At 41.8% G+C, this 21,682-nt stretch overlaps 1 protein-coding gene across 3 annotated transcripts in view; it reads left to right on the top strand.

Annotated features, from left to right (window-relative positions):
- LOC126353854 (uncharacterized) overlaps positions 1-21,682 on the top strand; it is an 830,655-nt gene that overhangs the window by 262,806 nt on the left and 546,167 nt on the right. The gene's annotated exons all lie outside the window — the stretch shown is intronic.

Genomic DNA, 21,682 nt, shown 5'->3' with positions numbered 1-21,682 from the left:
AGTTGTGCCTGACTTCAACGTACCTCACACGGCAAGGAAAATTCTACGAGCGGACAGACGGGGTCTCCCCTATCCCCGCTGGCAGCCGAAATATTCATGGAAGCCTTTGGCGCAACGGCCCTTGGTTCAGCTCCTTTACGCCCACGTTGCGGTTCAGACACGTGGACGACACGTTCGCTATATGGCCCATGATGAAACGGAGCTACACTAGTTTCACGAATATTTGAACAACATGCACGGGAAGATACAGTTCACGGTCGAATAAGAGAAGAATGGTACAACTCCATTTCTGGACGTCGAAGTATGCAGCACAACGGAGGGCACACTGGGACACACACTGTATCGCAAGCCTGCAACAACTCGGTTCAGATGGTTCAAATGGCTCTGAGCACTGTGGTACTTAACATCTATGGTCATCAGTCCCCTAGAACTTAAAACTACTTAAACCTAACTAACATAAGGACATCACACAACACCCAGCCATCACGAGGAAGAGAAAATCCCTGACCCCGCAACAACTCGGTCATCCATTCTTTGGCAATCCGTGCGCAGCGCCTAAGTGATGCTCCAAACATAACACCTGAGCTTAAAAGGCTACGCGCAATGTTTCTAGCCAATGGCTACAGCCATAAATCGATCCACACAGTCTTGTCGACGAATACAAGTAAGATAAGCATGAAATGGACTAACTGCAGCCAGGAGTGCGTTTACCTTATGTGAAAAAATGACCCTGACCGAATAGGCAAACACCTTCGCCGGGTAGGGGTGCAGCCTGTCTTCTATAGAGGTCTCAGGATCCAGGACATGCTAGGATACACTAAGGACAGGATGGGTATACAAGGTGGAATGCGAATGTGGAGAGGCATACGTCGGCGAGACTGGCAGGCCAATAGCAACGCGGCGGCCGAAGTGGCAGTCTGGAACCGCGAGACTTTTACGGTCGCAGGTTCGAATCCTGCCTCCGGCATGGATGTCGGTGATGTCCTTAGGTTATTTAGGTTTAACTAGTTCTAAGTTCTGGGAGAGTAATGACCTCAGAAGTTGAGTCCCATAGTGCTCAGAGCCACTTGAACCATTTTGAATAGCAACGCGCATTCGGGAACACGAGCACTGTATTCGTCCAAGGCATCACAACAAATCTGCAGTGGCAAGGCATCAACAAGATTGCGAAAAACAAGTAAAATTCAGCGAAGCCTGTGTGTTGGCCAAGTAGCCGGTTATGACGAAATGCAAAATGAGGGAGGCCATAGAAATACTCAAACAGCCAAAGAACATGAATAGAGCGCCATCTGGGTCCGATCACTGTCAACACGAGGCGCGAGCACTACCGCCGGGTAACTGCCGCCGACCAGCACTTGGTAAACGGGAGCCAACTTCTCGTTCGCCGGTGACCACCAATCGTGGCACATAATACAAGAGCCAATATACAACAGAGGTTACGCACTCCCCCCACCGCAGTAACCTGTTAAAATAAAGTTCCCTTTCCTACTTCCGTATGTGAGCAATGAAATGAACTTTTTTTTTGTAAATTATGACGAAGTAGCATGCGCAGTGAACAGTTATAACAAAATATAAGGGAAATTCATAGCTAGAACGCATCAATAGACCCAGAAGAAGGCCGCTGCAAGCGTGGCCGAAAAGTTGGTTTTCTCCAGCAGTAGTTTTATACAATATGACGCGGTCCCATACCCAGGAAACTTTTATGTGGGCTGGCTCTGGCCGCGGAAGCCTACGCAATTATAGTTTTCGAGTATCAACCAGAGGAGACAAAAGATGGACCGATGAACAAATAGAACCATGAGTGACTAATTTTTGGTGCGGAGACTAACCTGGAAGTATTGGCAGTTACGACCCTAAATTTGTAGTATAAATTTCAATAATTAGGCTGTTTAACTCGTTACTCGTGTTAAATGGCTTTTGTTACATTATCCCTCTTTGGCGTTACATTTTTGAGCCACTATGCATACTTTTCTTTAACTGCAACTTCTTTTGTTTAGTTACTTCTATGTCTATAATTTAAAATTCTCCCCTAAGGTACATTAAGTGTATTCACAGTTGCGAATACGAACAACCATCAGCTGTATGAAGGAATACCGACAGTGAAAATTTGTGCCGGATCAGGATCCGAACCTAGGTTTCCCGATTTACGCGAGCGGTGACCGTAACAGAATTTGGGTTTCCATGCACGACTCACGGCCAGACCCAGACTTCCATACATCTTTGTTCCTACGTCGCAACCTGTACTCGTACACACATTATGTAATTCCCCGACAGGGGAGGACATTTTAGCTGAAAGTCACTGCCCGGCATCGGCGGATAATTTCGATATTGCAATGCCTGTGTTGTTGACAAGAACTGTGCATGTTCCTCCTAAAATGCATGCATACATGCATGTTGTTCTTAACAACACAGGCTGTGCAACATCGTACTTACGTAAGATGTGTCAGCCTATCGTTCGTTCATTCACAACGTTTCGTACACACTTTCACGCAAGGGAACTTTCACTGTTGTGGACTGGGTCAAGATTTACATGAAAGAAGAGGAGTACGAAGATGCCGGAAACTAATTATATACAGTGAATTAATAAGAAACTATCGTACATTATATGTTCAATCAACTAGCAGTAGCATACAAAAGTTGGAGTTTGGATATTAATTATCAAAAAACAGAATACTTGACTGATGATTCAGATGAGCTATACATTGAAGGAAAGAAAATGAAAAAGAGAAACGCTTTCTGTTATTTGGGATCCATTTTAGAAATCGAGAGAAAATCAGAGTCAGCAATCAATAAAAGAATTAGTAGCGGACGGAAGGTCATTGGGATGCTTAACTCAATGTTATGGTGCACGAATGTAATGAGTAGAACTAAAAAATTAATATACAAATCCACATTAGAGAGTGTGGTTCTTAATGGAACAGAGACATGGACAATTAACCTGAAGCACATTAAAAAATTACAAGCTCTGGAGATGGACTTCTGGAGAAGAGCCCGCATCTCGTGGTCGTGCGGTAGCGTTCTCGCTTCCCGCGCCCGGGTTCCCGTTTTCGATTCCCGGCGGGGTCAGGGATTTTCTCTGCCTCGTGATGGCTGGGTGTTGTGTGTTGTCCTTAGGTTAGTTAGGTTTAAGTAGTTCTAAGTTCTAGGGGGACTGATGACCATAGATGTTAAGTCCCATAGTGCTCAGAGCCATTTGAACCATCTGGAGAAGATCAGCAAGAATCTCCAGGAAAGAGAAGATAAGGAACACCGAAATAATAAGGAGAATGGAAATAAAAGAAAGAATATATGGCGTAATGGAAAGGAAGAAATTACAGTGGTACGGGCATGTACGACGAATGAAAGAAGCCAGAATACCAAAACTGATAGTGGAGTGGGAACCGGAGGAGAGATGAAGAGGGCGATCTATGACCACCTGGCTCCAAAATGTGCAGCACACAATGAGGAGAATGGGCGCAGAGGAAACACACGATTGAAACACCTGGAGGGATATTTTTAAAATATAGTTTAATGACGTTTATGCTTTGTACAGCAATTCCCGAATAAATTATTATGTTGGAGAAAAGCCTCAGTAATGAGGAAAAGCTCAAAATAATAAGTAAATCCTACACTACTGCAGGTTTATGTCTACACAGAATAAAATGAAAAAGTAACTTATCTGGAAATCCGTAATTATGGAAAAAGCTTTAGGTTGTATTAAGCCGCTGCTGTACCTCGTACTATTAGCTTATTATTTGCGTGGCTGCTTCGATATTTGTCCAAGAAAAATAATTGTATGCTGTAACAACAGACGCCTGTTTAACGTGGATACTGGTACTATACATCCAACTAATAATAGTCTAATTCCTTAATATAGATAATCAGAGAATTTCGGAAGAGAGTGCCTGTTGAGATACCATATCCATGCTTTGAATTTTCTTTCCAAGTTGTAGCAGTTTCCAGTTCCTTGCTCTATGTCTGAACAATATTAATACTACTGGCTTTTGATGAACAAATACTTTACAAACTGTGCCTGTACTTCCCAAGGGATCAAAGTGACCAGAGAGAGTTTTAACTTTCGTTCCCCTTTCGTGTCTTATCCCTAGTCCACAACCTTCAACTGCATTCTTCTGTTTATCTATTTCTACTATGCTATCCGGTCTCCAACAATTGTAGGTTTCACTTGACCATTTCCATTTTCTTCGTATAAGTCCGTTATCTGTTCATTTATTTCACCTATTTCTTCCTCCTCTGTATCAGATTTTGGCATGTAAAACTGAGGGATCTAAACATCCACAAGGGTCACTAAGCATCTTCATTGCTGTCACTCTTTCGTTCAGTGGGACAACTTAATTGATTTTCTTATACTTATTTTTCTTGTGATGACTCCAACAGCATTTTTCCTCTCCTTCTCTAAATATTAGATCGTATTCTTCCTTTTTCAAATTCTCATTTTCTTTCGTATGGAACTTCACTTAGTCCTAAACTATTAATGCTGTAACCCTCAATCTCCACAGTTCGTCCCACCTATTCATCGTTCTTACATTCCACTTCCAGTTCTCTATCCACATACTTTCCTTTTTATCTCCATACTATTCGTTAATACATAACACTGCTCTCCCGAGAAAGCACCCACGTGGAGATCCGAATGCGGCTGCATTACTCCGGGAATCTTCTTATGATTTGCCACGCTTGTGAGGTGTATTGACAGCAAAAAGAATCCAGATTGCATTAACAGAGAGACTCACAAAGATTTTATCTGGAAGTTAGTATTGCTTGGGAGCGAAACATGGACAATCAAATAGAGCGAGAAGAAATACGTGGATAGTTTTGAAATATAGTGGTGGAGAAAAATGAAGTGAAGTAGACTGCAGAGGAGATAAAACTAGTGTAAATAATAAGAACGAGAAAGACATCTCATTTGGGACGAATACTGCGAAGACGACAAAGGCGAAGACTTGAAAAGTTAAGTAATACTCAAACTTCCTGGCAGATTAAAACTGTGTGCCCGGCCGAGACTCGAACTCAGGACCTTAATCTGCCAGGAAGTTTCATATCAGCGCACACTCCGCTGCAGAGTGAAAATCTCATTCTGGAACTGATACTCATATTTTCAAGTAAAGGTAGTGACAGAGTGTTCTTAGTGCAAACCTTTCTGAACCGAGTTTCTTGATTACTTTATGTACTCTCTTTTTTGTCTGTTCCCGTTTTATCCTATTATCTATCTGGACACCAAGTAATTTTACACGTCGTGCTTTAAATATTGAATGACAGTTAACAAACATCCTTGTTTGTTTGAAATTGCATAATAAAAGTCTTTGTGAGTTTCAAATATTGACATTCCTACTGTGAAATTGTCGATGACTGTTGATCTATGTTCATTGTTTTGTCTGATGTGGTTGAGCTTGGGTCTATGAGTACTGATTTTCTGAAATTACAACTCATCAGTTCTGAGCTCCCGTTTAAGTTCATTGAAAAGTCATTTAAGGAGATTAAGTAAACGAATGGAGCCAGTATTTCATCTAGTGGGATTCCGTATTTTGTAATTCTCCATTTTATTTCTAAAGTGTGACAGTCTCTCTATGTTAAGAAGATAAGAACTTCTACATGCAAGTGCAATGCTAGTCATGTTACAACATTTCGGTTAGTAAGAAGTAATTTTTGAATGGAGATTGATAATGTCACCAACATTAAGCAATAGAATATGTTTTTCTGTTGGGGTTTTCATTCATGAGGTCATTAGTGGTCTTTTTCTTTGGAGATTCCTTCATGGAAGTCAAACTAAGAGGTATTTACTACGTTCTGCTGCATAAAAAGTGTAAGTAAGTGGAGGTCAAAAAAGTTTTCAACAGATTGGAAAGAATGAAAAGGATTAGAGTATTTAGTATTTCCTTTCATGGTGTGAACCTAGTTGGTCGGTATATTTTATCGTCAACTTTTGACGATCGTAGTTGCCAATGTCTGCTGAAAAATAAATTTAACGCTCTTTGAGAACTTAACTGTGGGATACAGTCAACAGCTTCATGTGTCCTCTGGCATGTTATGTGACAGAAAATCAACGTTCAAGTCTTAACTTTAGTAAAGCTACTTCTAACAGCTGGTTCAAACACAACATGTTTCCTACTGGTGGCCGGACCATTGGCAGTATTGCTTCATATATCATATTTCTGTGTCTTTTTGTGTGAGATTATCGGTTTGTTATTAGAAAGTGATACATTCTCTCCTCTCGCAACAATCTGTTTTCAGATTGCTGTAAGTTGTCCATATCATGTACAGTAGCAACAAAAATTCAGCCCATTGTACATTCTATATGCTAATACATTCCTTCCACTTCTTTTCTAAGCAACCTTTCTTTTGTGCAGAAGTGCTTGCCTCAGTGATGAGCAGTTTCTTGTAGATGTTCTTCCATAAAAGGTGTAACCTATGAAGACCGTCACCATCGTGGAAGAGCACATTTCCAGTCAATGATAATTTATTCGTTGTGATGTAGTAAAATAGTAGTAGTAGTAGTAGTTTTACTTACCACAGATCTCTTTTACAACGATGTTGGACATGTCTTGGTGTTAGAAGTTAAGAACACCTAAAATAAAGTAATTCATACATACAGACTTTCACGTACTTGTCTATTATGACAAGGATGGGATAGGTAGTGGGCCGTGGCCTTGTAGTAGGAACCATCGTCTCAGTTGCCTGAAGTAATTTATGGATGCCACGGAAAACCTAACTCAAGATGGATGAAGGTGCGAGCCTACACCCTCCCGAATACAAGGCCACTCTGTTTAAAACAGTGCTACCTCGTTCGGTTTATCTGTAGTGTACAAATAAGTTATTTAATAATGTAAAAGGCTAATGCTACATCGTTCATTCATTTCTCACCCCAGTCACTTCATATACTAAACACAAATTGTTCTATAATACTACACACACTATTAGCTGACTTCAGTATCATTTTCTGTACCCCAGCTTCCCATTTGAAAGCCTGAAGAACTGAGTTACCATCCGTCTACAACGAGTGAGATTTTGAGCTCAGGAGGAGGATAAGGTGTTAATACTATGGTAAAATTTTCCAGAAAATAAAAATAAAAGGAAAGATACAGTGTGAAATTGTTCTGTGGAATAGTAGATGTTTATTATAGTTATTAATATGTATTTGTTACATTTTTTACCAGACGTCTACTCTAGATTATCTATCAATCTAAGAAATGTATTAGTTAACGGGTAATATTTCACTACCTTGTTAAATAAGTTTATTTTAGCGGTTTCTTTAATCTTCTTTCGCAGTTTATTATAGAAGTGCCATCCACATTTAATTTGAGTCATTTTCCCTCTTCACAATGAAATTTATGGCACTAGATTTCTTTATGTTCAGTTTCATTTCATTGCTTATTGACCAGTTGTCAACTTCTTTGATGGTTTCTTATGCTTTCTGCAGGAAGTTCTCTTGTTTTCTCAGTGACTATAATATTGCTGTCATCAGCAAAGCGAATTTTTTCGCGATGACTAACTCTACCAAGAAAGTCATTCATGTGCAACAGGAATAGTATTGGCCATAATACGCTACACTGAAGAAATCTTGTATAAATGTGCTAGGGCTGTAATGTTCATAATTTTATGGTCATAATTTCTCTCCACCCACACGTTGGTGACAGAAAAATTGCAGATGACACGTGTTTGTGCGCGATGGGTTCCGGGTTCCAAGACTGTTAATTTCCGGACAAAAGGACGTTCGCGCGCAGATCTGTATACAGTTAAAGTTGATGTTAGAGGAAGATCCGAAGCTTCTTACAAATGTAATCACTGCTGATTAAATCTGGCTACATCATTTTGATCCTGAGAGCAAACAGCAAAGCTCAGTGTGGAAATCTCCTTCATCACCAACCTCCAAAAAAGCATAAGTGGTTGTTTATGCTGGGAAAGTTATGGTCATCTCATTCCTTGATGTTCATGGAATGGTTTATCAGCATGTTGTACATGCACACACATCAGTAACTGGACAATACTACAGGGGATATTCTGAAAACATTGCAAGTCCATATCAGGCGCAAGAGACCACATTTCCGTGAAGCAGGCTGGCTGCTGCTCCACGATAATGCGCGGCCGCATATCGCCAGTGTAGTTGCTGAATGTCTTGCCAAGCGCAACGTGAAGTGCATCCCTCAGACTCCCTATAGTCCAGATTTAGCACCATGTGACTTTTTTCTATTCCTTAACATGGAGAAGCGCCTTCGTGGGAGGCATTAGCAATCATCAGAAGTAGTGATGAAGGCTGGGGAGGCGATTTCGAAGGCCTCTCAAAAAATGATTTGCAGCATGTATTTGAAGACTAGCAGAAACGCTGGAACAAGTGCATCGCCATCATGGGAGACTACTTTGAGAAGGACCATCTAAATTATGAGGTTGAGTAAAAGTATGTTGTCAAAAAAATTATGATCATTCTTTATCGAACAGACCACGTATTATAATTCGCAGCATCAACGCTTCCTTCAAATTCCTCAGTGTCCTTATTGTTCGCCTCCATCGTTATAGTGAAGATTTTTTATGTCCTGAATTAAGCAATCGTACGTGTCCAGGAATGGAAAGTCTGGTAGAAATCGATCGCGGGGAAAACGAATTTGTGTTCTGGAGGAACATGCCCGGCAATACTGGTCATACGATTTACCTTAGAAGATAGGCTGAAGAACGACAGCTCCGATTTATAACACATGCAGATTTAGATGAAGCGTTTGTCAACGTTGACTGTAAAACACTATACAATATTATAAAGTTATCAATAAATTTAAGAAAGAGAAAGTTTTTCTATAAATTGTGCAGAAGCAAGACTGCAGTTACAAGAACCGAAGGAGATGAGTGGGAGGTAGGAGCTTAGAAGAGAATACGGCAGGATTGTGGTCTGTCCCACGTGTTAATCATTCTGTACTCTGAACAAGCTGCAAAGGAAAACAAAGAAACATTTGAAAAGTAAAATAAACTTCAGGGAGAATAAATAAAATTTTTGGGTTTTGCCGATGATATTGTAATTCCTTCAAAGATATCAAAGGACTTGAATTATCATCTGAACGAAATGTGTCAGATTGGACAGTATCTTGGAAAGAGTTTATAACAGGAACATCGACGAAAGTCAAACAAGTTCACGAAATGTTTTCGCAAACTACGGAACCTTTCTAACATCAACTGCGATAGGTATGAAGATATTACTTACTGGCGTGCCAAGGAAATTTGTGCTGGGCCGAGACTCGAACCCGAATTTCCCACTTGTCACGAGTAGTCGCCTGAACGACTTTGGCTATCTGAGAATGCTTCCATTACTGACCCGAAGTTCCACATGTCATACTGTCTACGATGCCGTCGCTCGCAGTTTTACTTGGATTCCCGCCACAGGATATCTACAAGAAAACGTATTCAACTGTAGTATTACGGTCGTAATTTTACCCGCCTAGGCTTGTAATACTTATTTTTAACAGCATCTGACGAAACAGACATTGGTGACGATTTTGCAGCTGTACTAAATTTATGAAATTTATTCCCAGTTACGGAATCTTTCTGAAATTGTCTGCATTAGGTATGAAATTATTACTTATTGGTGCCTCACGAAAATTTGTGCCGTAATACTAACTTTGAATATGTTAGTGTCGTTGAAACCTTCTGGCGGGAACCTAAGTAAAGTTGCGAGCGATGGAGTCGTAGGCGGTATGACATGGAATCCGGGTCAGTCCTATAAGTGTGCTTGGATAGCCGAAGTTGTTAAGGTGACCGCTAGCGACAATCGAGAAATCCTGGTTCGAGTCCCGGACTGGCACTAATTTCCGTGTGTCACAATTAAGTAATATCTTCCTACGTAATGCAGCCAGTGTCAGGAACGAATCTACTATTACGAATGTATTTCATAAAGTTATTATAGCTGCAAGATTGTCACCAATGCATTTTTCTTCAGACATTGTTAAAAATAAGTTAAACAAGTTCAATGGAATTCAGTAGAATTAAAGCAGGTAATGCAGAGATAAGTAGATTAGGAAATGAGATATTGAAAGTAGTTAACGAGTTCTGATATTTAAGCAGCAAGTAATTAACGGCAACAGAAGTGAAGCGGGTATAGAAAGCAGACTGCAAACAGCAAGAAAATCTCTTCTGAAAAAGAGAAATATATTGACACCTAAATTAATTTTAAGGATTAGGAAGTTTTCTGAAAGTATTTGTTTGGAGCATAGTCTTATACAGTAGCGATACATGGAGTTTATACGGTACAGACGAGAAGGAAATACAAATGCAATGCTACAGAAGAGCACTGTAGAGTAGACTTATAGATTCGGATAACTTAGAAGAGGTACTAAATCTAGCTGGAGAGAAAAGAACTTTATGGCACAACTTGTGGAGCCTGCTCTTTAGTAGCTCTTTCATATTAAAAAAGTGCAGGCACGTATGCACTGCTAATAAGCAACCAATTTGAATAACCAATAGTACTACAAATAATTTAGGAGGAAAAAGCATTTGTATCATAATATAAAGGACGGCAGGGTCCAGTACAGGAATTTTACCTTAGATAATGCTGCGAAGTGCTGAGGAATGTTATGAGATAGATTAAAATAGTGTAATTACTCAACGAGAACATAAAGCTTTCGGAACAAGATTAAAACTATGCATATAGCCGATTGTGAAAGAGGTATCAGTGCAGAATATGGGTGCCCAACATACTAATATTAAAAGACAGACCTAGGTTGCACAATTTAGGACTGTTTTTAATATTAACATATTGAGCACCTATATTCTGCACAAAATAATGTTTCCGTACCACCCCTCCACAATGGATTGGAGTATCTCAACATATTACACTCTTTTTTTTTGCCAGAATAAAAATGTTAGTCATCCACCAGAAATGTGCAAAATATTTAATAATTACTTCTTCTCAATAGTAGGCAAGTTGAATCAAAATTTTATTGGTACAGGAAAATACGTAGAACTTTTGAAAGTTGGCATTACGGCCAACTACAGGTATGTCACGCGCAGCTACTCGAAGCAAGTAAACACGAAACGGAATCGATTAAACAGGTCGACATGTAAAGTCAGTGATCGTCTTTACTAATCTGGGACCCGTGATTGTAAAAATGATATAAATTTTTCCACCACCCTGAGTTTTCTGTGCTCAACTACGACTTGCCCCAACTACTGCGCGCTATTTACTGTTTACTATTGGCTTCGAAATCTATGTTATGTAGTGTAATTCATATTAATGTGGCAACATTACTTGTTTATAGGATGGTGAAGTAGACGCGAAGAATGGGCTTCAAAGCAAACATTCAGTTATCGCCGCAAAAATCGACAGTTGAGTGGGTTCAAGATCTAGAACAAGGTGCTTGCGCACGTTGTTATGGTCGGTGTTGTATTATCGAAGCTGTGATCTAAATGTTAGGAAATCGGTTTGTGAATAGCTCAAAAATGGTTCAAATGGCTCTAAGCACTATGGGACTTAACATCTGAGGTCATCAGTCCCCTAGACTTAGAAGTACTTTAACCTAAGGACATCACACACATCCATGAACGAGGCAAGATTCGAAGCTGCGACCGTAGCAGCAGCGCGGTTCCGGACTGAAGCGCCTAGAACCGCGCGGCCACCGAGGCAGGCTGTGAATAGCTCAGAAATATTTTGTTACATACGTGGAACGTATGTGATACGTAACAAGACTCCGATACAAATCAGAATTTCTGCAGAAATCATATTTTGCTTATTTAGATCATAACAAGTCATTTGGTCCACGCATTGTGTATTATACATGTGTGGAGCAATTAAGAAAGTGGAGTGAAGGCAGAATGAAGTGTTAGAACATCGCCATTCCCACGGTATGGCGCGAATAGAAGAACCACGTCGACGATTGTTACTTTTGTGTGACGGAAGTAGCGGTATGCATCGAAAGAGACATGAGTAAAATTTTGCATCCGAACTTAGATTCGGCGATTAGACTTTCTCTCATGGTTCATGGCTGCCAGTCGCCTCTGCACCAACATTAATGGATACATTTGAACTCTTACTCAAACAGAACTGGTGAAAGACTTGGGACTCTCGAAAGACGCAGCACATCTTAGTGAAAATAATTACTTGTACATGGTGCTCCGTATTCAGTGTACGGAAATCGTGTTAAAGACTGTAGGGAGATGTTTTAATGGTGTTTTCCAAAGACGTCGTCGGATTAGCGACAGAAGTGGGAACTAAAGTAAGTACGACAGTAAACAATGGAAATTATTTATAGATTCTTCAAAGCGAAGTTTGAAAGCAGTATTGCTGGATATTGGAGATTAGCTAGCATCAATTCCAATTGTGAATTCAGATCAATTAAAAGAGACATGCAGTACCATGAAAGTATTTCTTCAAAATGTGAATTATGAAGAACGCTAGAGGCTTTTATGTATTGACTTTATGTGTGAATGGGACAGTAAAGCGTGTTACGAGCAATGGAGTAGGACAGAGTGGTCTAAGAAGAGAAACACGTTAACGGGATCGAAGAACGTTGTGGATGAGCACTTGGTTAATCCTGGTCATATTTTATTGCCTCCATATCAAATTAGGACTGATGAAGCGTTATGTGAAAGCATTGGACGAAACAGGAATCTGTTTCCAATATGTGTGTGTGTGTGTGAGTAGAAGCACATCTCATTCTAAGCACACACAGTTTGCTGTCCGAGTCTCAATTTGGCTTTTGGAAGGGAGTATCCAAAAAACACGATGTCTATTGTTTTGTGCGTGAGGTAGCAGCATTGCTAGGTGATAGATTGATGACAGTATATATTGTCTTTGGTTTAAAAAAGCAGTTGATTTCGTGGACCTTAAGTTGAAACATTGTAAGATCAGGGGAAAAGCTCAGCAATGGTTTAAATTATATCTGAAAAGAAGGAAGTAGAAAGTAGTCTTCTAGCGTCCGCAAACAGAGAAAAAGTTCGAATCTGACTGAGGTCATGTAAAGTTGGGGGTGCCACAGGGTCCTGTTCTAATCCATTCCACTACCGGAAATAAAAGTGCGGTGCCCTCAGAGACAAGGTAATTTTACTGACGAATGAGGTGACCGAAGGATAGTAACAGTCAGTGAGATCTGCCATTTTAAATTCTTAGGAGTGAGGGAGGATAGAAGGCTTTCTAAAAAGTATCATATTGAAGATAATGTGCAGAAACTAAATACTGGTATCTTCACTATAACAATGATCTCCTCTGTCTCCGACACTGAAACCCAAAGGTTTGTCTACTTCACTTACTTTATCTCTACTCGCATTATCTAGTATGGTCAACTCCTTGCGATCACCCTGAAAGTTCTTCGCCCAGAAACTGCCGGCCAGACTGATCTGCAGAGTGAGTTCGCGAACTTCGCGTAGGCCCGTTGTTCAGCTGTTTCGGAATTCCAACACTGCCATTCTTTTACGTATATTAGAGCATAGGACTTACTTTTGATAACATCGGCTCATTCAGGACAAACTGCATCCTTCATTCAGTGAACACTAGGCGGTAAAACGGCATACATTAGAATGATACTTCCTTAAGTATTTCATAGAAAGGTGTACACTATTCAGCAGTTTTCGTTTTCGATAGGCTTCCAGCAGAACTGAAACGATTGTTAGATCCTAAGTATTCAAATCGAAGTTGAAAGGTTTTCTTGTGGCACACTCTTTCCATTCTGTACTTGACTCCCTTGTAGCTGAGAACATTTATCTATAATGAGTTATTTATTTTTACATCCAGGGATCGGTTTATAGAATATCTCCAGAAACACCAAGGAATTATCAGTTTGGCAGTGGTGGAAACTGTTGGGGGTAAAAATCGTAGGGGAAGACAAAAGCTGCAGTAACAGCAGCAGTTATGCAAAGATAAAGGAACTTGCAACGTGGAGGGCTAAGCCAGACCAACTTTCGAACAGAAGACCTTGACTACACCATGTACGAGGGTAAGTGAATTATTATCCGCAATTTAGTTATATTTTTGTTTAGTGTGGAAGTTCAAATGGTTCAAATGGCTCTGAGAACTATGGGAGGTCATCAGTCCCCTATAACTTAGAACTACTTAAGCCTAACTAACCTAAGGACATCACACACATCCATACCCGAAGCAGGATTCGAACCTGCGACCGTAGCGGTCGCGCAGTTCCAGACTGAAGCGCCTAGAACCGCTCGGCCACACCGGCCGGCAGTTTGGTAGTACTGTTATTTTACATTGATGAGGCATGTTTTGTTTTGTTGTTGTTAAATCTTTGCAACATCCAGACTGCTAGGTTAGCTTCGTTATCGCTGCCGTGCTGTTAATCATGGCAGCTCCGCAGTCTATGGCCGGCCGCTGTGGCGGAGCGGTGCTAGGCGCTTCAGTCCGGAACCGCGCTGCTGCTACTGTCGCACGTTCGAATCCTGCCTCGGTCATGGATGTGTGTGATGTCCTTAGGTTAGTTAGGTTGAAGTAGTTCTAAGTGTTTCGGGGAACTGATGACCTCAGATGTTAAGTCCCATAGTGGTTACAGCCATTTGAACCATTTTGAGCCACTGTCTATTTTCACCAAAGAAGAGCAAAGTTCAGTGATCCGTTTTTTGTGGTCGGAAGGCGTATCAGGGGCCGAAATTCATCGAGGACTTTTGGTACAGTACGGGAACAGTGTTTTGCCACAACGGAGTGTCTACAAATGGATTGAAAAATTCCGAAATGGTCGCACAAGTGTTATGCACGATGAAGGAGCCGGACGACCGTTTACCGCCACAAATGAAGAAACCGTTGAGCGTTCACGTGGAATGATTCTCTTAGACAGGCGATTAACTATTGACGAAGGGGCACATCGTCTGCATATTAGTCACGGTTCTGCCTACGAAATCATCCACTATAGTTTGGCTTTCATAAAGTTTGTGCAAGATGGTTCCCAAAACAACTCACACAATTGCATAGATAAACGCGCTTGGACATGTGCAAAAAAAAAAAAAAAAAAAAACGTTTGGATCGCTATGGGAACGAAGGGGACAACTTCTTAGACAGCATCATTACTGGTGACGTAACATGGATCCATCATTAAGAGCCGGAGAGTAAACGGCGGAGTATGAAACGGAAACATCCAAATTCGCCGTGCAAGAAAAAGTCAAGACCCAACCGTCTGCAGGAAAATTGATGCTTACGCTTTTTGGGGACGCACGAGGTCCAGTACTGGAACATTATGGGGAATGAGGCACAACAATAAAGAGCGCACGTTACAGTGAATGCTTACTGTCAGGTAAAGCCTGCAGTTCGAAACAAACGCTGAGGATTGCTGTCAAAAGGTGTTGTGTGTTGTTGCACGCCAATGCCCGTCCTCATACTGCTGCCCACACTGCTGAAACGCTTCAGAACCTCAAATTTGAAGTACTGGATTATCCTACATGTAGTCTCGATCCTGCCCCCTCTGACTACTACTTGTTTGGTCCACTGAAACAGGCATTAAGGGGCCGTCGATTTGCCTCTGACGAAGCAGTGAAAGAAGCGGTGCATTCCTGGCTCGCAGTTCAACCGAGAACCTTCTTTTATGAGTGTATCAGGAAGCTTGTCCAAAGATGGACCAAGTGCGTTCAAACGTAAGGAGACTATGTCGAGAAATGATATTCTTGTAGTTTCCTACTTGTTGTTGTTGTTGTTGTCTTCAGTCCTGAGACTGGTTTGATGCAGCTCTCCATGCTACTCTATCCTGTGCAAGCTGCTTCATCTCCCAGTACCTACTGCAACCTACATCCTTCTGAATCTGCTTAGTGTACTCATCTCTCGGTCTCCCTCTACGATTTTTACCCTCCACGCTGCCCTCCAATGCTAAATTTGTGATCCCTTGATGCCTCAAAACATGTCCTACCAACCGATCCCTTCTTCTAGTCAAGTTGTGCCACAAACTTCTCTTCTCCCCAATCCTATTCAATACCTCCTCATTAGTTACGTGCTCTATCCACCTTATCTTCAGTATTCTTCTGTAGCACCACATTTCGAAAGCTTCTATTCTCTTCTTGTACAAACTAGTTATCGTCCATGTTTCACTTCCATACATGGCTACACTCCAAACAAATACTTTCAGAAACGACTTCCTGATACATAAATCTATATTCGATGTTAACAAATTTCTCTTCTTCAGAAATGCTTTCCTTGCCATTGCCAGTCTACATTTTATATCCTCTCTACTTCGACCATCATCAGTTATTTTGCTCCCCAAATAGCAAAACTCCTTTACTACTTTAAGTGTCTCATTTCCTAATCTAATTCCCTCAGCATCACCCGATTTAATTTGACTACATTCCATTATCCTCGTTTTGCTTTTGTTAATGTTCATCTTATATCCTCCTTTCAAGACACTGTCCATTCCGTTCAACTGCTCTTCCAAGTCCTTTGCCGTCTCTGACAGAATTACAATGTCATCGGCGAACCTCAAAGTTTTTACTTCGTCTCCATGAATTTTAATACCTACTCCAAATTTTTCCTACTTGATTACACTAAAATTTCATAACTACTTTGCGGATAATAATTGACTTACCCTTCTATCTAGAAAACAACTATTTACTCAATGTAATGCCCACTTATACCTCACAGATGTAGCTATGAACTACTGCTGTTGTCACTTTTTGTGCATTCAAACTGGATTTCCAACGCGAATCTGTCAGGAGATGGTCTTTCCATTCTGTTCATCTTCACAGATACATTCCACCTGTCGTACATAACTCGCGACGAATAGGAAATTGTATGTACTCTTATTCCCGACCATAACAAGTGCTAGCGGCATCTCATTATTGTGAGGTGTAATCATCGTAACATAGTTTCCAGATATCATACTGAGAAAGACAGTTTTTTGTCTTCAGTTGGTCCCTATAATTAATCTGTTTCCTGTTGTCAATTTGTTAACTGAATCATGCACCGGTATGCAGCAGTCTGTAGTTTCTCTTGGACATTTTACTGCAGACGAAAATATGATGTAGTTATAAGGAAGTAATTTAATGCGAGATAGTATTGTTGTGTTACGGACGAAGCACCGAGACGAAGTGTTGGGACACAGTGTTCCAATGACCAGCCCGAATGTAAGCGGCTAACGAGACAGACGATTTACAAAGCCACCAACACGTTTCATCAACGTGTGGCAACACCTCTCTACGGACTTTTCGCAACACCCACACATGGACTGTTGCTGCTGGCACAAATTCCCCGGCAGTCCTACTGTCCGCCCGCACTGTCACAGGGGCTTCTCCCCATGGCGCTTGCAGTGCCTCTTTTGTTCCCTCTGCCCTTAAAAACCGCTACTCTTCAAACGTTTATGTCTACTATCTCCTAGATAGGACGGTATTACTGGGTGATTGCAACAAGTCGTACGGACATCACACGCCCGCGTTGTGTGACTTCTTGATTAGCTTACTAACTTTTTACCGAGGCGGCAGTAAAACATTCTGCGATGGCCGCGATGCTAGCGCGGGCGTGGAGGGGCTCCACACAGACACACACCACACACATTACACACTGAAGCGCTAAAGACACCGGTATGGGCATGCGTATTCAAATCAAAGATATGTTAACAGGCAGAATAAGGCGCTGCCGTCGACACCGCCTACATAAGACAAGTGTCTGGCGCTGTTGTTAGATTGGTTACTGGTGTTACAGTGGCAGATTGTAAGTACGCTGTTTAGGTTTTCTTATTGGTGACGCCACATAGCGCTCTGTATGAAAAATCATTGGCTGTGCTGTGTGCAGTCAGTGGCTGGTTGGCATTGTTGTAATACTCGCCATTGTAGTGTTGGGCAGCTGGATGTCAACAGCGCGTAGCGTTGCGCAGTTGGAGGTGAGCCGCCAGCACTGGTGGATGTGGGGAGAGAGATGGCGGAGTTTTGAAATTTGTAAGACTAGATGTCATGAACTGCTATATATATTATTACTATTAAGGTAAATACATTGTTTGTTCTCTATGAAAATGTTTCATTTGCTAACTATGCCTGTAAGTAGTTAGTGCCTTCAGTAGTTTGAATCTTTTATTTAGCTGGCAGTAGTGGCGCTCGCTGTATTGCAGTAGTTCGAGTAACGAAGATTTTTGGTGAGGTAAGTGATTTGTGAAAGGTATAGGTTAATGCTAGTCAGGGCCATTCTTTTGTAGGGATTTTTGAAAGTCAGATTGCGTTGCGCTAAAAAAATATTGTGTGTCAGTTTAAGCACAATAATGTATAATTTTTCTAAGGGGACGTTTCATAAGGTTATCAAGATTTAAGTGAGTTTGAACGTGGTGTTATAGACGGCGCACGAGCGACGGGACACAGCATGTCCGAGGTAGCTATGAAGTGACGTTTTTCCCATACGACCATTTCACGACTGTATTGTGAATATCAGGACTCAGATAAAACATCAAGTCTTCGATATCGCTGCGGCCGGAAAAAAGATCCTGCAAGAACGGGAACAACGACGTTTAGCGCGACAGAACTATAACCCTTCCGCAAACTGCTGCAGATTTCAATGCTAGGCCGTCAACAAGTGTCCTCCAGCGAACCATTCAACGAAACATCATCGATATGGCTTTCGGAGCCGAAGGCCCACTCATGTACCCTTGATGACTGCACGACACGAATCTTTACGCCTCGTCTGGGCCCGTCAACACTGACATTGGCATCTTGATGACGGGAAACGTGGTACCTGGTCGGACGAGTTTCGTTTCATATTGTATCGAGTGGATGGACGAGTACGGGTATGGAGACAACCTCATGAATCCATGGACCCTGCAAGTCAGAAGGGGACTGTTCAAGCTGGTGGAGGCTCTGTAATGGTGTTGGGTATGTGCATTTGGAGTGATATGTAACCACTGATACGTCTAGATACGATTGACAGGTGACGCGCACATAAGCATCCTGTCTGGTCGCCTGCATCCATTCACGTTCATTGTGCATTCCGACGGACTTGGGCAATTGTAGCAGGACAACATAACACCACACACATCCAGAATTGCTACAGAGTGGCTCCAGGAACACTCTTCTGAGTTTCAGCACTTCCGCTGGCCACCAATTACCCCAGACATGAACATTGTTGAGCATATCTGGGATGCCTTGCGACGTGCTGTTCAGAAGATATCTCCATCCTCTCGTACTCTTACGGATGTATGAATAGCTCTGCAGGATTCGTGGCATCAATTCCCTCCGGCACTACTTCAGACATTAGTCGAATCCATGCCACGTAGTGTTGCACCACTTCTGTCTGCACGGTCGCTTGAGCCCAAAACGATATTAGGTAAGTGCACCAGTTTCTTTGGCTCTTCAGTGTGTAACGCCAAACAGCAAAGTAGCTCACGGGGGCGTTATTTATACGGGCCGATCGAACCACCAGGCAGGTTCGTGTCATCGACCTTAGCCAGACGACTGCGGTGCTGCTAGAGACCCAGTATCCGCTGGCCAGCCGTCATCACCATCAGGCGCCCCGCCTCCACGCCGCAGCCTTCGTCTACACACGGTTGGTTGTGACCAATCACAGTCGCTACGACCTGCAGTAATGCTGCGCTAGCAACAGCTGTCCACAGCCAATGCCACTGAGAGCCTAGTCAGCGCGCTGGCTCCCAGACAGCGTGCGTTACGTTCATGGGCGTCCACCACCTGTAAGGTACCAAGACAAAGTCGGTTGACACCATCTGGCTGCCCTAGCTTGTTGGAACAGTAAAGAGTTTCCTTAACGCAGTCCGTCTCGCTGCAGCCACCTTCACCTCCGCTGCAGTCCCCGCCAGACATTCGACCACGCGGGCCCAAGGCGGAGATCCGAACGCCATCCTGACAACCAGAAGAGCAGCTCCTCCATTACCCAACGTAGAGGTCCGCTTAGCCCAGGTCTTCGCAGTATACTGCTACTGATGCGGTTAATTTTTACGTGAAGCTGAAGTTGTTTCAGTTGACGTTGACAAGTCTTCCGTTACTGCCTTCTTGGAAGATGTTCCTGTAAGTCCTGTTGGATATGAACAGTATTTTACTTCCTCGTTGCAATATGACAAACAATTCTGTTGCTCTGCAACATTCTTGCCAATCCTCTCTATACCTGCGAAAACGTCGATTCTTCTCTTTCGTGTCTGTACTGTTAATATTTTATTTCTGTGCAAGGACGCACTACAGACAAATACTTTCTACCATTTCGGTGTATGTTAGATATTAATATAATTTTCTTTTACGGAACTAACTGAATGATTTGATCTCGTGATACACGCTTTCGATCTCTTAGTTATCTGCCTAACTAGTATACAGGGTGGTCCATTGATAGTGACCGGGCCAAATATCTCACGAAGTAAGCATCAAACGAAAAAACTACAAATAACGAAACTCGTCTAGCTTGAAGGGGGAAACCAGATGGCGCTATGGTTGGCCCGCTAGATGGCACTGCCATAGGTCAAACGGATATCAACTGCGTTTTTTTTAATAGGAACCCCAATTTTTTATTACATATTCGTGTGGTACGTAAAGAAATATGAATGTTTTAGTTGGACCACTTTTTTCGATTTGTGACAGATGGCGCTGTAATAGTCACAAACATATGGCTCACAATTTTAGACGAACAGCTGGTGACAGGTAGGTTTTTTAAATTAAAATACAGAACGTAGGTACGCTTGAACATTTTATTTCGGTTGTTCCAATGTGATACATGTACCTTTGTGAACTTATGGTATTACTGAGTGATTATCTATAAATACCACATTAATGCAATAAATGCTCAAAATGATGTCCCTCAACCTCAGTTCATTTGGCAATACGTGTAACGTCACTGCTCTCAACAACGAGTAGTTCGCCTTCCGTAATGTTCGCTGTAACAGCATGCCTTCTCAGAAATGACAAGTTGACAAAGGTACATGTATCTCATTCGTAAAACAACCGAAATAAAATGTTCAAACGTACCTAAGTTCTGTATTTTAATTTAAAAAATCTACCTGTTACCAATTGTTCGTCTAAAACTGTGAACCATATGTTTGTGACTATTACAGCGCCATCTATCACAAAGCGAAGAAAGTGGTCCAACTAAAACATTCATATTTCTTTACATACTACACGAATATGTAATAAAAATGGGGGTTCCTATTTTAAAAAAAAAACGCAGTTGATATCCGTTTAACCTATGGCAGCGCCATGTAGCGGGCCAACCATAGCGCCATCTGGTTTCTCCCTTCAAGCTAGACAAGTTTCGTTCTTCGTAGTTTTTTCGTTTGACGCTTATTTCGTGAGATATTTGGCCCGGTTACGATCAATGGACCACCCTGTATATACTCTATCTAGTCGAATGTTTCTAGACAATCATATGTAACGCGGAACTGGCCACTAAAAGTAACAAGAAGCAGACTCACCAGTGTAAAAGGAGGCTGGAGTATAGTGTTGTTAGCAGGGAAGCAGCAAGAGCAGAATGGGTCGATCAGCAGAGCTCAGTGACTTCAATCGTGGACAAATCATTGAATGTCACCTGAGTAACAAATCCACTTCGGACATTTCAACCCTTCCAAAGCTGTCCAAGCGACTGTTCGTGAGGTAATCGTGAAATGGAAACGCAGAGGAAAAAACCACACCTAAACACCTATTGACGGACAGTGACCGACGAGCATTGTGGACGGTGGCAATAACAAATCGCATGTAATCAGCCAAAGAGGTCACTCGTAGGTTAAAAGTGCTACAGTAGTGCAAATAGTACAATGACTATGCATACAGAGTGAAAATGAATGGAGTACAATCGATGAATAGGCCCTCTTAAGCCACAAATTTG

This window comes from Schistocerca gregaria, chromosome 3, assembly GCF_023897955.1.
Source record: "Schistocerca gregaria isolate iqSchGreg1 chromosome 3, iqSchGreg1.2, whole genome shotgun sequence".
Lineage (NCBI taxonomy): Eukaryota > Metazoa > Arthropoda > Insecta > Orthoptera > Acrididae > Schistocerca > Schistocerca gregaria.
Note: the sequence above shows the minus strand (reverse complement) of the source record. Positions and strands in the feature narration are given on the sequence as shown.